This window comes from Bacillus rossius, chromosome 1 (genome assembly GCF_032445375.1).
Source record: "Bacillus rossius redtenbacheri isolate Brsri chromosome 1, Brsri_v3, whole genome shotgun sequence".
NCBI lineage: Eukaryota > Metazoa > Arthropoda > Insecta > Phasmatodea > Bacillidae > Bacillus > Bacillus rossius.
The window spans coordinates 194,931,001-194,945,310 of NC_086330.1; the positions used below are offsets into that span (position 1 = coordinate 194,931,001).

Genomic DNA, 14,310 nt, shown 5'->3' on the forward strand with positions numbered 1-14,310 from the left:
CAAAATGGCATCTGGTAATGTAAGGTTATGAACATAATTAGAACTATCAGTTTTGCGGATGTTGGAACTCAATTATTGTGTAACGGGGAATATACGAGGGTTGTAAATAAAGTAGCGGCAATATAGCCAGAAAGTCGCAGAATATCAAGCATGTGCAAACACGATATCGGAGCAGTGAGGTGGCGCTGTTGTTGATGTGTAGAGTCCATACAAACGTCAATTAAAATTTGCTGCGTGGCATTGAAGTGGACAGTGTCATTTCTACTGCTCCAAAGCATGTTTACAAAAAGTGATCAGCAGTTGTGAATTAAATCAAGGTGGCCCCTGACAAAAATGCATTGCAATGTTATCAAGGATCATCTGAAGCCTGTGGCGGGACTGTGTTACCATATAGGATGGTTGTACAATGGGTCAAAATGTTTCGTGCTGGTTGGACTGAGATTGCGGATTTTCACTGCTTAGGACGGCCATCCATTTCTCAATATCACGTTGACATCATAGTGGTCTCCTTTCCATAGACCGTCGATGGACTGTCCAGGAAATATCCTCTGAAGTTGGGCTCAGTCATCAAACGGTGTGGCACATACTGAAGTAAAAACTTAAAATGGGTTTCACATTGACTCACTGACATACAGAAATGGCACTAGTAAGTACTGGCTGATAGCTACCTTGACAGATACCACAATGACAGAGACGTTTCATCAGCGTATTATCGCCATTGATGAGACGTGTGCTCGAGCCTACAAGCCTGAATTTAAGCATCAGTCCAATGAATGGCATCACTTAAGTTCGCCACATCCACAGAACTTTCGTCAGGAACTCAGTCGGGTAAAGGTAATGCTGATTATGGCATATGACTATGGTGTCATTATTACGCATGCTGTGCCTCGAGGAGAAACTGTCAATACAGTCTACTATAGTCAATTTCTACAGCACCATCTGCGCCCAACTATACGGCACAAACATCCAAGTTTATTGCAGGACAATCTCCCTATCATTTGCATAATGCTTTTTGTCATGTTGCACAAGCTGTAAATGATCTTTTGTGACGGTGGTCTTGGGGGGTATTGGAACACCCTCCGTACTCACCTGACATAGTCCTGGTGACTATGATCCCTTTCCTAAGTTGAAAGAACCCCTTCGAGGCATTTGATTTCATGATGTACCATCGGTGATCCGAGCAGTTGGATGCTCCGTCGCTGACATCAACAAACAATATCTTCCAACAGTTTCCTATGGCTTTCTGGCATCTGGCAAAAGATACAAGACTGTGCTGGTGATTATATTGAAGTAATGTAATGTCTGTTTGTTTGTACATGTATTAGAGTCTTTTTTCCAGATATGTTGCCATCACTTCATTGAAAACCCTTGTATAATTGTGCATGGTAATTCTCTATATTGGCAGCTTTTCTTAAAGAAATATTTATCTGAAAATGATATTTTTGAGCACTGTAGACGTTCCTTTATTTCCCCTGAAAAAATTTTCAAATTCCTGCTGGGTTCTGAGAATGTCGGAAGTGGACAGGGCTACATAGTCTAGGAAAATTGTGAGGTAAAAGCCATTAAAAACAATAATTATGATTTGAAAATTAGTAAAACATCTGTAAAAAAGATATTAGATTGAAAGTAAAAATTTTACATCAATATTTCCATGTTTTCCACTTGATGAAACACACAGTTTTCCCAGACTTCAAGGCCATTTTTCACTAACAAGTTTCTTAAAATATCATGCAATCAGGAACAAATGCACATGTTTTTTAACATACTAAATTAAAACAGCAAGTGTAATGCATAACATGTACATAAAATGTACATGATAGGCAACATAAAGGCAACAATCGGTGAAAACACACTCCTATGATGAAGATGATGGAGATGTTCAATATTTTCTAGAACCTTTGATGAAACTTGAATTCCGCAAGGTAACCAATGTAATGAGGAATGCGCCAACCATACAGAGTAAATTCTGCCTCATCACGCCACACACTCAGAAACATGAGTCATGCTTACATTAGAAAATAAAATGGTTTAAAACAGACAAATCGTCTATGAACAACATAAATTTCTGCTCCCAGCGAATTGATACTTTCACTTAGCAAATTAAACACCAAATGATAAGCTAACAATGAAGTCAACTTGACGATTCTTCCTCTATCTCACTACGTGAGTCAAAACCAACAGCATAAAACTCCAATAATAAACATTATTCTACAGTTTTCTATTCAAATGTAAGCAACCTAAATAACCTTTATACCTATACTCACAGTTACGTATGAAACATAAAAAAATGTATAAAACTGTTTCAGTATTTAATAAATTACCATACTTGCACAACTACTCCAAAACATAAACACACAGAGTTAACATGGTACTAATGAAGGACATCCAACACTTGAACTATAAATTTTTTGCAGGTAATTAAAATCTCGCCATCTTGCACTACTGTCGCAACAAAACCATTATTATAGTAATTAGAACTGAAATATATTATTTTTGAAATGTTTTTGTTTTCATTTAGAAGCTGTAGTCTAAATAATAACTCATTCCTACAATGTATCCTCTGCATGATCTCATCTGCAAGTGAAAACATTTCTGAGTCTCTCACATGGTTAGTCACATCAGGCTAAGTCAAAATTTGTTTCCAATGTTTTGGCAGACATTGCAGCCACCATCACCAATAGGTCGAAAGGTCAAACACTATTTTGTACAATTGGACACTTCAAGAACCCACAGACAGATCCAAAGCCTGTGAATTTGATTAGTCACATCGTTAATGGAGGTCACAAATAAAAGTGGTATTCCACCTTGTGTTACTCCAGATGGAGCACTGAAAATTTGAAGAGTTTTCCATCAGTGTGTTGAAATAAAATGTCTCATTGGATGAATATATCTCTAGTCATCGTACCTATGGGATAGTTAAATAATTTTTTGAGCATGAAATAATAAAAGTTTATGATTAGTAAAGGTAGCAGGACTCTACCTACATCAAAAAATTAAATATATATAAACCGGATTTTGAAAGTTTATAATATACTAGCTAACGTACCCGTCATTGCCTCAGTTAAATCACTCTTGGGAGCTGATTTTCAGAAAACCTCATATTAACTAATTGAAAAATCCATCCCGAACTGCGACTGATTCAATGGCCATTGCCACAGAGATGCAGATGGTATCAACAATGGAGAAGCCCATTACTATGGATACAAATAAAGCTTCAACAATGCAACAGCAAAATCCGTTAAGCCATTTTAGTATCCAGATCTATCCCATAGGTACTGTGCATTTTTATGGAATAAAAAGTATCCTATGTCATTCCCAGTTCATAAACTCTATCTATACAAAAAATCATGTTGTTCCGTTGCTCCTTTCCTGCGCGAAAGGAAAAATCAAGAAACACACTTTCACATTTATAATATTAGTGGGATGTCACAAGTGTTCTTCTGTCAGGGAAACCATGTTGACCATCTGGTTTTCTGGTTAAACTGAAAAGTCTGTTGCTTTTTTATGATTTTTTCAACAACTTTTGAGAAAGGATAAGGATATTGGCCTTTAGTTTTATGTAGACACATTTGCAGGACTACTTTGCAGTTTCCAATAGACTTTTGTTACAGAGATGAGTTAATGGAGTGCAAAGACTGGCACGAACTTTGAGGACAAAATGTGGTACAACATAGATAGCAATTGATAGTGTTTACTTTAAGGATAGTGTTCTAAATTATTTTGCTTCTAATATTTTATTTTTTTGCACATAATTTTTAGTAAATTCATAATATAAACATATTTTGTGCCGTTTCAGTGCCTTTTTCAGGCACAAATGTACGATTTTAAATTTAATTTTTTATAAAAGGAAACCAAATAATAAATTATCATTTTTAATTTAATTTAATTTTTTTTCCATTACTGTACACTCCGACGTAATCTTGTGCAACCCAGTGCACCTGCGCTTGTTCGCAGGCTTCAATTAGATACTGTTTGCTGACGATTGGCTATCGCTGCATCTCGGCCGCGGTTCGCATCATGTTTTCTCCCTGTAACAGAATGACTTTTCGTGCTAGCGAACTCTACCCCAAGCCCACTGCTAGCAACTTTCATTTCTCGGAGGCAAGAATAGGTAAGGGTTTTGCCAGCACGTACTGGACTATGTTACAGCCCTGGACGACACCTTGGGACGGTCCACATGACGCCTTTCCCAGGCGACTTAGCAAGTTTAGACCCCCCCCCCCCCTCCCTCATCACCCACCTGTGGCTTCACGAGAACTTCCACTCGGAGCATCGACCCCCAGTGAACCCCGGGCGGGGACATTGTCTCTTCAAGGACTTTCGCCCTTGTCAAAAAGAGCCCTCAGCGAAGTCTAGCGGCAGGAAAAATCCTAACCTCGCTCTGTCTGCCGGTGGCGAGTGCTCAGTGCTCTCTAGTGGACGTTTTGGTGACCCTCCAGGCAGGTTCTCATCTTGGCCGCCAGAGCGCACTACTCATCTCTCCCATAAGAGACAGCTTGTCATAATCGACCTTGGCAGCAGTCGCAGTACGATTGCGATCTTAGTTCGCCGGCGACTCGCGTGAGAGTGCGGCGAGCGTTTTGTAGTCTGCTTCGCCCCTTCGGGCATTTCCGGACCCCTTCGGGCAATCACCCCCCCCTTTCTTTGGATGGGGGCAGTTACTTTCTTTAATTAGGCGCCCGGACGCCATATTTCGAGGATTCGGCGGGCAGCATCTGGTCTGTGCGGACCACGCGTCGCGATCCGCGAGAGTCAATCTCCGTTGTTCGACCAAGACTCGACACTACGTCATGTAGTCGCCAACGTCAAGGCATAGAGGCCTCAATTTTCTTATTTTTAAATTTTGCTGCCCGCAATAGGTTTTTGCTAATCTAAATTAATTTCATTATCTTTCATCATGACTACCGCAAACTTCCGTGCCGGGAGCTGCCTTCTCTGCCCCCGGAGCCAGCCTACATGACTTCACCCCGCTGTTTTGGGTAAGTGGTCGTCATCCCTCCCCCCCTTTTTTTTCCTTTCCCTGGACATAGTCTTGCCCAGGCTTAGCCGCCTGTCTAAGTAATTTGGGACTTTGGTTGAAGGCGGGGTCCAAAATTAGCTCCAAGTTCAGCTTCGAAGTTTATCTCCAAGTTTATCTCCAAAATTAGCTCCAAGTTCAGCTTCGAAGTTTATCTCCAAGTTTATCTCCAAAATTAGCTCCAAAGTTTATCTCAAAGTTTAACTCCAAAGGCTAGCTGCAAGTTTAGCTGCAAGATTAGCTTCAAGACTCCAAATTAGAATGGAACTTCACTGCCAAATTAGCAGTCCGTGATTGGGCTCATGCAGTCAGAAGTTTTCTCCTCTCTCCGGTCGAGATACAACTTTCTACACAAAATGATTCCTTATGGACTTTAATCTATTAAAACCTCCGGTGCCAGGACACAGGATATAATTAAATTTCATTTGAAAAGAAAATTAAAAACACAATGTAATTGTTTCTTTCTTTTGAGCCTGCGAGCTCACTTAAAATCAGTGTTAAGTTCAAGAGGTATGATTGTTTTACTTTTATATGTATTTTGTTGCCCCGGGGCTCCCTCCTTTTTGTGATTAATATATTTTAATACATGTGTAATTGAAAGATACAACAAAAAAAACTAAGAAAATAATTTTAGTAAAAGGGCAGTTTTATAAATCAAACCAACAGTCTTGTTATTTCTTTATTATTCATCCTTGATCCACATAGCCTCCTAGAGTTCCTGTAGGAGGTTATAAATAAAATTCTTTTGTACGACGTCTGGGCACCTCTGTGATTATTGTTGTTGTTGTTTTGTTTTCTGGGCTGACGCTTCCAAGGCCTTAATTTAATTATTCATTTTTGAGTGTTTACCTGCAGCGCAGCGTACGTAACAATTTAACTGTTTATAATAGGTGTTTTGTTCTATACAACTCTTTATTTAATGGTTTTTATGAACTGAAAGGCAAATTTTTATGTCAGTCCTAACACGCACTGAAAGCATGATATCATGTAGTATACATTTCAGGATTAACCGTTCTTGCCATTACTTCTTATTCAAGATAATATCTATAAATGTTCCATTACATAAGCATTGTATTTTGTTTTCTATAGTGCATTTTGGCCCCAGATATGTGCTACTTGTAATATGTGAAAACTTAAGCGGATATTTATCATTTAAATTTTTGCCTGAATAATTGCGTTCCGCTCACTCCAAATTCTTTCTGAGTTTCCCTAACTGGGTGTATACATAATAAAATTGCTTCCATAAAACTAATTTTAAAGATTATTTTTCATTCAAGTCTGTAATTGTCAAAAACCAATTACTTAATCCTGTATGGCGGGTAAACCAGAGACTTAAGCAATCTACAATATTTTTGTATTGAGTTACCTAATTTATAAGCTGAAAATAAGTTGATAACACAAACTTAATTTTAAAGGTTAAAGCCATCATTTTGCAAATTTGTAATATTTTAAATTTAATTTTTGAGAGTTGTGATGAATAAAAACTATGAAAAATATTCATAAACTGTGTCTTCAATTTTGTATACAAAATTAGATCAAAATCATTTTGTCTAAAACAATCTGAAAGTTCTTATTCTGTGTGAATATTTCTGCTAAAATTCAGCTTTTTTATGTTTTTGTTGTCCAAAATAACATGTATAATCTGTAGTTTGGTTTAATTTAGATCAGGTAGAAATATCCACGTTAATACTAGTAATGTTAACATAATGGGTACAGTGGCAAACTTTATAGAATATTATTTATTCGGTTAAAAATTTTAACAGCTAAATTTACAAAACAATTGTACTAGTAATAATTACTATTTATTCAAGTGTTCTTTATGAGATATGGAAATTTGTGTTGATTGTTTGTTTACTTTCAAGTGTTTTGTTTTTGGATAGTTAAGTATATGAATTGTCTAAATCTATGATTGAAGAGGAAGTGGTGCAAAAATTATAGGTACATATCTATCTTTTATTGTAAAGAAAACAAATTGTATAAGGAAATAATTTTGTGATAGCTGATGTTCCATGTGAAATCAACAAAAAGTTTCCGGAACAAAATCATTGTACCTACTATAAGAAACTAACTTGTAGTTCAGAAGCATGTTTAGACGATTATAATTAATTGTGAGTAATGTATTTAAGGATGAGTAAACTGTTTAATATATGTTCTACAATATTACTGAAGAATTCCATTATAATTTGTGAAGAAATATTATATTTAATGGATTGTAATAAGCATAGGCGTGCGCAGGACTTCAGTATTGGTGGTGCCAAATTACACAACAGCCCTGTCATTCACAGAGCCCGAGCCTAAAGCGGGGGGTCCGGGGGTCCTCCCCCGAAAAAATTTGGATTTGAAAACGCAAAATGGTGCTATTTAAGGTGTTTCCGACAAAAACATTAAATACAAAGATGTAAAAATTTTAACATTTTTTATGACAAATTATGGCTTTGAACGTTATAACCACCAGGAAAACTACTAAACTATTTACAGTTTTAAGCTTTGTTGAGCCATAAAGTAAATTGCACAAATTGTTTGCACGGAATTCATGCTGGTGGCTTTGAAAAACCGTACTTATATGTTTTCTGAAGACGCCAAATAAATGCTAGAAAAAACATTCTCAAATGTTAATTTTTAAAATCAACAAATGAAGGGAGTTTTTGTAATATACCTAAAATATGTAAAATATTAAAATAATAAAAATACACAAATAAGAGTGGGCAAAAGTTTTAACTTTTGGAATACAACAAAAATGTTTTGTCGGCGACTGCATATAAGTCATCGAGTAAGCCTTTCCTTTTAACTAACTAAACTCTCTCTCTTTTTTTAAATAAACCCTGGTGGACGGCGGCTATTATTTCGTCCGCCTGCCGAGTGGAGTGAACAGTGGACACCGAGCGTGCATTCTATGTAATTCGAGGAGAACTAGGAGAAGTATTTACATTTCAGAAGTTTCGTAGCCGCGGCCCGCGTGTACAACACAAGTGATTGCAACTGGCTTGTTTCCGTGTGTATAGTTGGTTCGATTGATAATTGATATACTGATAGTGTTATGAGCACATATCTGTAACTCTACACGATTGGAAAACATATTTTTTGGAAATAATACGGATTTTTGTAAGAATGTATTATTTCTGCTTGTAAAAAACAAAATAACGTTAACCCTAATGGTGGTGCCAAGGCACCTGTGGCACCTACCGTGCGCACGCCTATGGTAATAAGATTATTGAACATTTGAATCACTGCATGAATTTGTAAGAAGACCAGAATATAGCATTGATTGTGTAGTTCACAGCAAGAGACTATATAACTACTATCCTACAAGTGAACTAAATGCAATACAACTAGGACATCAAGATAAGTGTTACTTTTAGAAGAATAACTACAACATCAAGACATTCAGCACATGAGTTAAGGATAAGTCCCCTACGTAGACCGAAGGAAGGAAGGAAGGAAGGAAGGAAGGAAGGAAGTGATATCATGTGACCATCCAAAGAGCCATCTATAGCTGACTCCAACCTCAGACTCTGTTCGTCGAGTCACCAGTCGAAACCCCAGGAACCTGAATAGGATTGTGGTTCGTGACGACTACTAATTGCTGCTGGTAGATGATACATTGATTATTATTCTTCAGGAGCGTTGAATAGTTCTGTTCGATATCACAATGCTAAAGGTACTGTATGTTCCTTAAAGGTAATATTGCACCACTGCCTTCATGTCTAAGTTAAATTTAATTCATTTATTTCAACTATAAAGGAATTTACAGTTTGTTAACTTCTTGGTTGAATTGAATTATTTTGATACCAATTGTTGCCAACTGATTCATATAACTTTAACTTGACGAGATTAGTCTATTCTTACATGTTGAATCACACACTGTTTAATTTAATTGTACACATAAATTTTAGTAATTTAGACTCGGAAGTCAAGCTCTTCAAGCATTGAGTTAAACCAGAGCATGCAATTATATTTGTTTTTGAATACAAGTTTCAGAATAAGCAAAATTATTTTGAGATTAACAATTGAAGTATTATCTTATTGTGATTGTATTTTTAGTACTGATTGAATTGTGCAACACTTGGAATCATTAGTATTTCTGACATAAGCCCTATCTATTTACAACTTAATACATTGCATTTTTTGTTGGAAATCCCTTTTTAGATCACTGAATGGGAAATACATTGTTCACAAAATAACACTAAAAATACATAATTATTAATGTTGCATCTGATATATTTGAGTTAATTTTTAATGTTTCTTTAAAATAAGGTGCCCATTCCAAGTACATTGAAATTTAGTGTGATTAGTCTTCATAGCTAATTGTGGAAATTGATTTTATCATTTTCTTTGGTACACACACTTTAGTTTGGTACATTATTATGTTTGAAATACACTAATCAAATATAGTTATAACAAGATAAATGATTTATCAAACAATGTGTAGGCATATAGAGTTCGGTCATTAAAGCTGGAAGCTCTACAAGTCTTTAAGCCTCGGTTACACGCACCACTCATCTGTGCATTCAGTCATTGCGACAATTAACTCAGTTTAACCAAGGCGACTTTAAAATGCCACTGGCTTGGTTCGCTACTCCCTTTGTAATTGCTGTGTTTTGTTTGGCTGGTGTTTTGTCTTTAAACAGTACAAGTAATTAATTGTTAAATTTTATTATTACTATTGGTATTGTTTCATTTAATTTTATATAAAAGTAATGTTACAAATAGGGAACAAAAGAGAGTCCAATTAATTATCTAGAGTTATATTTCGTAGTAAATATTTACACACTCTATTAAATACAACACTTAAAATGTCTCACTACAAATTAATCACACTATCATCAAATCCACATTTTACTCTCCCCATTGGAGCTTGGCTCAACAGTGGATCTCTCTACTGGTCGTCTCTTAATGTGCACCTCTGTCTTAACACACTGCCTCTCACGACTCACTCAACACAGTCCCAGATGCTTCGGTCCCTGATGCACCAATCTTCGCACACCAAGCCCGTTGCTCGCCTAGGGGTCACTCACCCTCCACATCACTGCTTCACAGGTCACTCTGAGGGTCCGTCGGTGTCGCCACCAGCCTCTGTCACTTTCATACTACTATCTGCAGGCCAGGCTACTATCTGCATTCCAGGCTACTATCTGCATTCCAGTCCCAACTTGGATAGGTCTCGTAGCCCTCCCAAGTGTCGTGAAAATCAGAATCCCAACTTTACACTTGAAGCTCTGAGAACAATGGTTATGCCACTTCACGCAGATGGGGCTCTGAGAACATACTGAACTCTAAAGAGACAGGGAGGGAGGTGCTGTTCCTAATCGGATTACCGCAGAAGAATGGCTGCTACCTGTTCTGGAGGTGGGCATCCCCTGGACCTCCCGCTGGTTGGCACACCGGATCGACTGGCCTGCCTCACTGCCTTGCCTCTAGTATCCTCATAACTTTGCCTCCTCCTTAAACCTGTTCACCTCGAACATGCAACAATGTGCTGCTGTTGTCCATGCTGCAATGCCATCTCACGCATTGGGCAATTCTACTGGATGTGGCCCACTTCTTAATACATATAACATTGTGGCCGTCTCCAACTCTTCTGGGCCATAGGTTTGCTTTGAGATTTTTCTAGACCTCATTCTTCTGTATTTGTTACTGTGATTTCTCCCTCATAAGGCAGTCCTGCTGGGTATGGTCCTTTGCAGGCAAGGCACCTTGGGTGAGGGTGACTTCCTGGTCTTTGAACCTTGTGCCACCAATCAGTACAGTTTAATTTTTTTTTTAATGTTGACTTTATTTAGAGGGCCAGATTTAATATTGTTCTTCCTACTATACCCTCTTGACTTAACCTTTATCCAGTCGTGTTAGACAGTGTCCCAGCGCTTCGGTCCGATGCGCTATGGTTCCATGCAGAGCTAGCTGTCCAATTTTTTGCATGAACTGGCTTGTAATTTCTTTCGACCACCGTGTCTTTGGCTAGCTGCCCGTCTTGGGCTACAGCCGAGCTCAACAAGCCTTGTCATGGATGACAGTAGAGTATTGGCTGGGCTCTGCAATTTTGGTCACGTGCCCAGCTTCTGTTTTAGTGCTTCTGGAGCACTCCTTTTGTAGTGTGTGTCTGTATATGTGGCACAGTGCAAGCACACCCCTGCAACCCCCACCCGCTCAGATTTTTGCTGTCTCTCTGAAAACCTGTGGCGAAAGCAATGACAAATCCCCTCCCCAGATCACTACTCTCTAGCACCCCTCTTCCTGGGTGATACAGCCACGCCCATGCATTTCCAGGCGCAGGCTAACATCTATTTCTTTTCTCTTCTTTTTTTGAAGCCCCCTGGGAACCTTAACTAGGTGACACTTCCGGGCCTCGTGAGAAGTTGTTGGGCAAACTCCCTCTGGAACGCATGTGGAACCATCACTAGCTCTTCTGCGTTCTACTGCATCTCTTGTGATAGAGACTTTCCGACTGCCACGTAAAATGTTGTCACGAAATGAAGGGGTTTTTCCCTCTTCTCCTCTCTTCTTCTTGTAGTGTGTTCATTTGTAGTTCGGTCTACTGCTTCCATGTCTCCATTCCTGTGGACTGCTTCTGTGATGGATTATATACCACCAAACTTCTCCACATTCTGGTAAATAGTACTTACAACTCCGCTCCTTTTGAGCCTTTTTCTAGCCCTTTGTGGCCACTTGCTTCTACCCTTTTACCCTAATTTTTTTTACTCCTGTGCGAACATTTGTTTCACAGTGGGGTCCCAGTGTCAAGTAGCAACCACGAGCCCCACAATCAGTGCTGATTTTGAGCTGCATTTTTCAGGGAGCAGTCGCCATTCTGCCCACTACCTCTTTAGGACCATCTATTCTGCCTCCATTTTGCGCTTATAGACAGATAAGTTTAATACCAAAATTTAAGATGTTTGTTATACATTGTAAGTTCACTTTACCGTATGCACGGACTTTACCATAGTGACAAGAAGAAAATTTATATTTGAGAGACTAAACTAAAAGAAAACATAACATGTAATTTTTTTGTAATTTAATATAGTATCCATAATGGTTATAATTCTCAAAATGCCATCGTTAAACTTAAATTGAATTATTGGTTAAATTTAAAGAAAACTATCCAAAGTAAAGCTATTAGGTAAGAGAGGTTTTGCCGGCCAACATATAGCTACTTATAGTTCCATGTTTGTCTAGCTATTGTTCTGCAAAGATATTGTAAATTTCAAGTCGCCATTGCCTTATTATATCATCCTACTAACGATAACCAACAGAAACATCACTACTGCCTTCTCAAAAAAAGAGAAACAAAAGAAATATTAAAGCAATGATCGATCAGTAACCAATTTCCAGTGTTGTTATTTTTTCATTTTCTTTAAATTGATCCACCGTTACACCCAACTTGTGTTTGAGTGTAAACACTAAATTTGAATGCTTGCCTCCGATGGTTCGCCTATGATTTAATTTAATTTTTTTAACTAGCTTTTAACCATTACGTTTCCAGGCCCTTGTTTTGTTCATGTTAACTTTTGAGTAAGGAATAAGGAGGTGGTGCAAACTGCACATTTTCCTCCACCTTAACTTCATTATCATATCACTGTTCTTCTTTCTTTGGTTTCCTCCCACGATTCAGGCACTCGTTGCCACATCTCTAGTATCCTTGTAACAGTAATGAAAACAACTAGAATAAATTTAATTCCTATAAAGACATTACAAGGAATTGAGTTTACCCATCCTGTGTATTAGTTAGCAAACGTTTTGACAAATTACACTGCTCGCAGGATATCTGGAAATTTTGCGAACGAGAAATCTGCCCTTTCGAACAGATGCAATGTGTTTAATTTTAAATATTTTTTTTTTTATGCTAAAGTTTCATTGCTTTTAGGTAAAAAAGCAATCCTTGATGGTGTTTCAGTAATCTTTCTGAGTATGGATAAACATTTAATAAAACTATCATACTTTGTACCACTCATTTAATCTCTTCTTTTAGTCTCCAAACACCTTCAAAAGTAGAACATCATACACAAGAAATAATTCTCATATAGGTACAAGTAATACTACAACCATATGACTACACTACAACAGATGGTGTTAGCTGCTTTGATTTGATTATTTTGATTTGGTTATATTATACATAACATGGTTATGCAGAAGCAAAATCTCCAAGAATATTGTTACGGTGCAAAATTTCAGGGTTTCGTTTTTTTTTTAAAGATATGAATTAGTATTATCTGTGCGACCTACCTTTATTTTCAAAATTCAGAATTATTTGATTTTGAAAGCAAAGCTAGATAAAAAAGAAAAAAACAAACTAATACAGCAAATCATGCGTATCTTATAAGAAAACACCATAATGTAAAATTTTGTACTGTATCAATATAGTGGATTCCCAACCACTTGGGTATCGACTATGTGCGCATAAATGCTGGAGTTGGGATTGAACCAACAGCCCATGCCATACAAATGCTGTGCTTTATTGATTATGGTTTCTGAGCTCCAAGTTTTTGCAACACGTGTTTGGATGTCTCCAGGCTATAAGGTATCCCATGGTTAGCTTGCAAGCAGAAGTGTAGTATATTGACCATGTCAATCTTAGATTGCAGTACATGGATTATGGTGTGCACTGTTGCCATTTCTCTCACACATTCTGAATTTCAGGAGATGCGTTTCTTTAGAATTCTGATTGCACCAGAAGCATTTTAAGAACTCATATTGTAATTTATAATATTTTATACTATCATGTTTATCAGTTTGTAATAAATTGCCACTTTTTTTTTACTTTAACTTAAAAGAAACTGTGCACACACATTCATTGGTGCAAATTCATATGAAATACTAAAGTGAAATTGTAAAGTGAACTTGATAAATAAATTAATAACACATACCTTTTAATAACTATCGCTACCGCTGACCAAGTTGGTACCCCTTCTATAAGAGTAGCACAGGGCTGACCAGAAGAATGGGATAGTGTATTGGAGATGACTGGAATGAATTTGATGAGGCCAAACTTATCAAAAAGCTTTCCTCATCTTGAAGTTTGTCAGCTCTCCACAAATCTTCTTCCATGTTTTTCACCTTTTCTAAATAATCTTTCCAGTTTTTTTTATACATGGTCATAACCTTGTGTTATTAAGGACTCCATATCATGCACCTTGAAAGTTTTGTTATGCAGTCTTATGAACATTTTCACTTGTGCCCATACCATTTTGATATGGTTGAGCTTGCAATTATATGGGGGCAAGGGAGTACAGTTCGTCCTACGCTTTTGGCTATTTCTTCAAGTTTTGTATTTTTTATAATTATGCATTTCCCGTCCTACT

The 14,310-nt window shown here is 37.4% G+C and overlaps 1 protein-coding gene across 9 annotated transcripts in view; it reads left to right on the forward strand.

Annotated features, from left to right (window-relative positions):
• Positions 1 to 14,310, forward strand: part of LOC134527198 (importin-11-like) — a 423,976-nt gene that overhangs the window by 20,965 nt on the left and 388,701 nt on the right. For 2 of the 9 annotated variants that reach the window (XM_063359647.1, XM_063359651.1), the window contains exon 2: positions 8,377 to 8,579. The exons of 6 other annotated variants lie outside the window; for them this stretch is intronic. The gene's annotated coding sequence lies outside the window, so the exon portion shown is untranslated. Of the gene's footprint in view, positions 1 to 8,290; positions 8,580 to 14,310 lie in introns of all 9 variants that reach the window. One more of the 9 variants, XM_063359646.1, reaches the window with a different exon arrangement.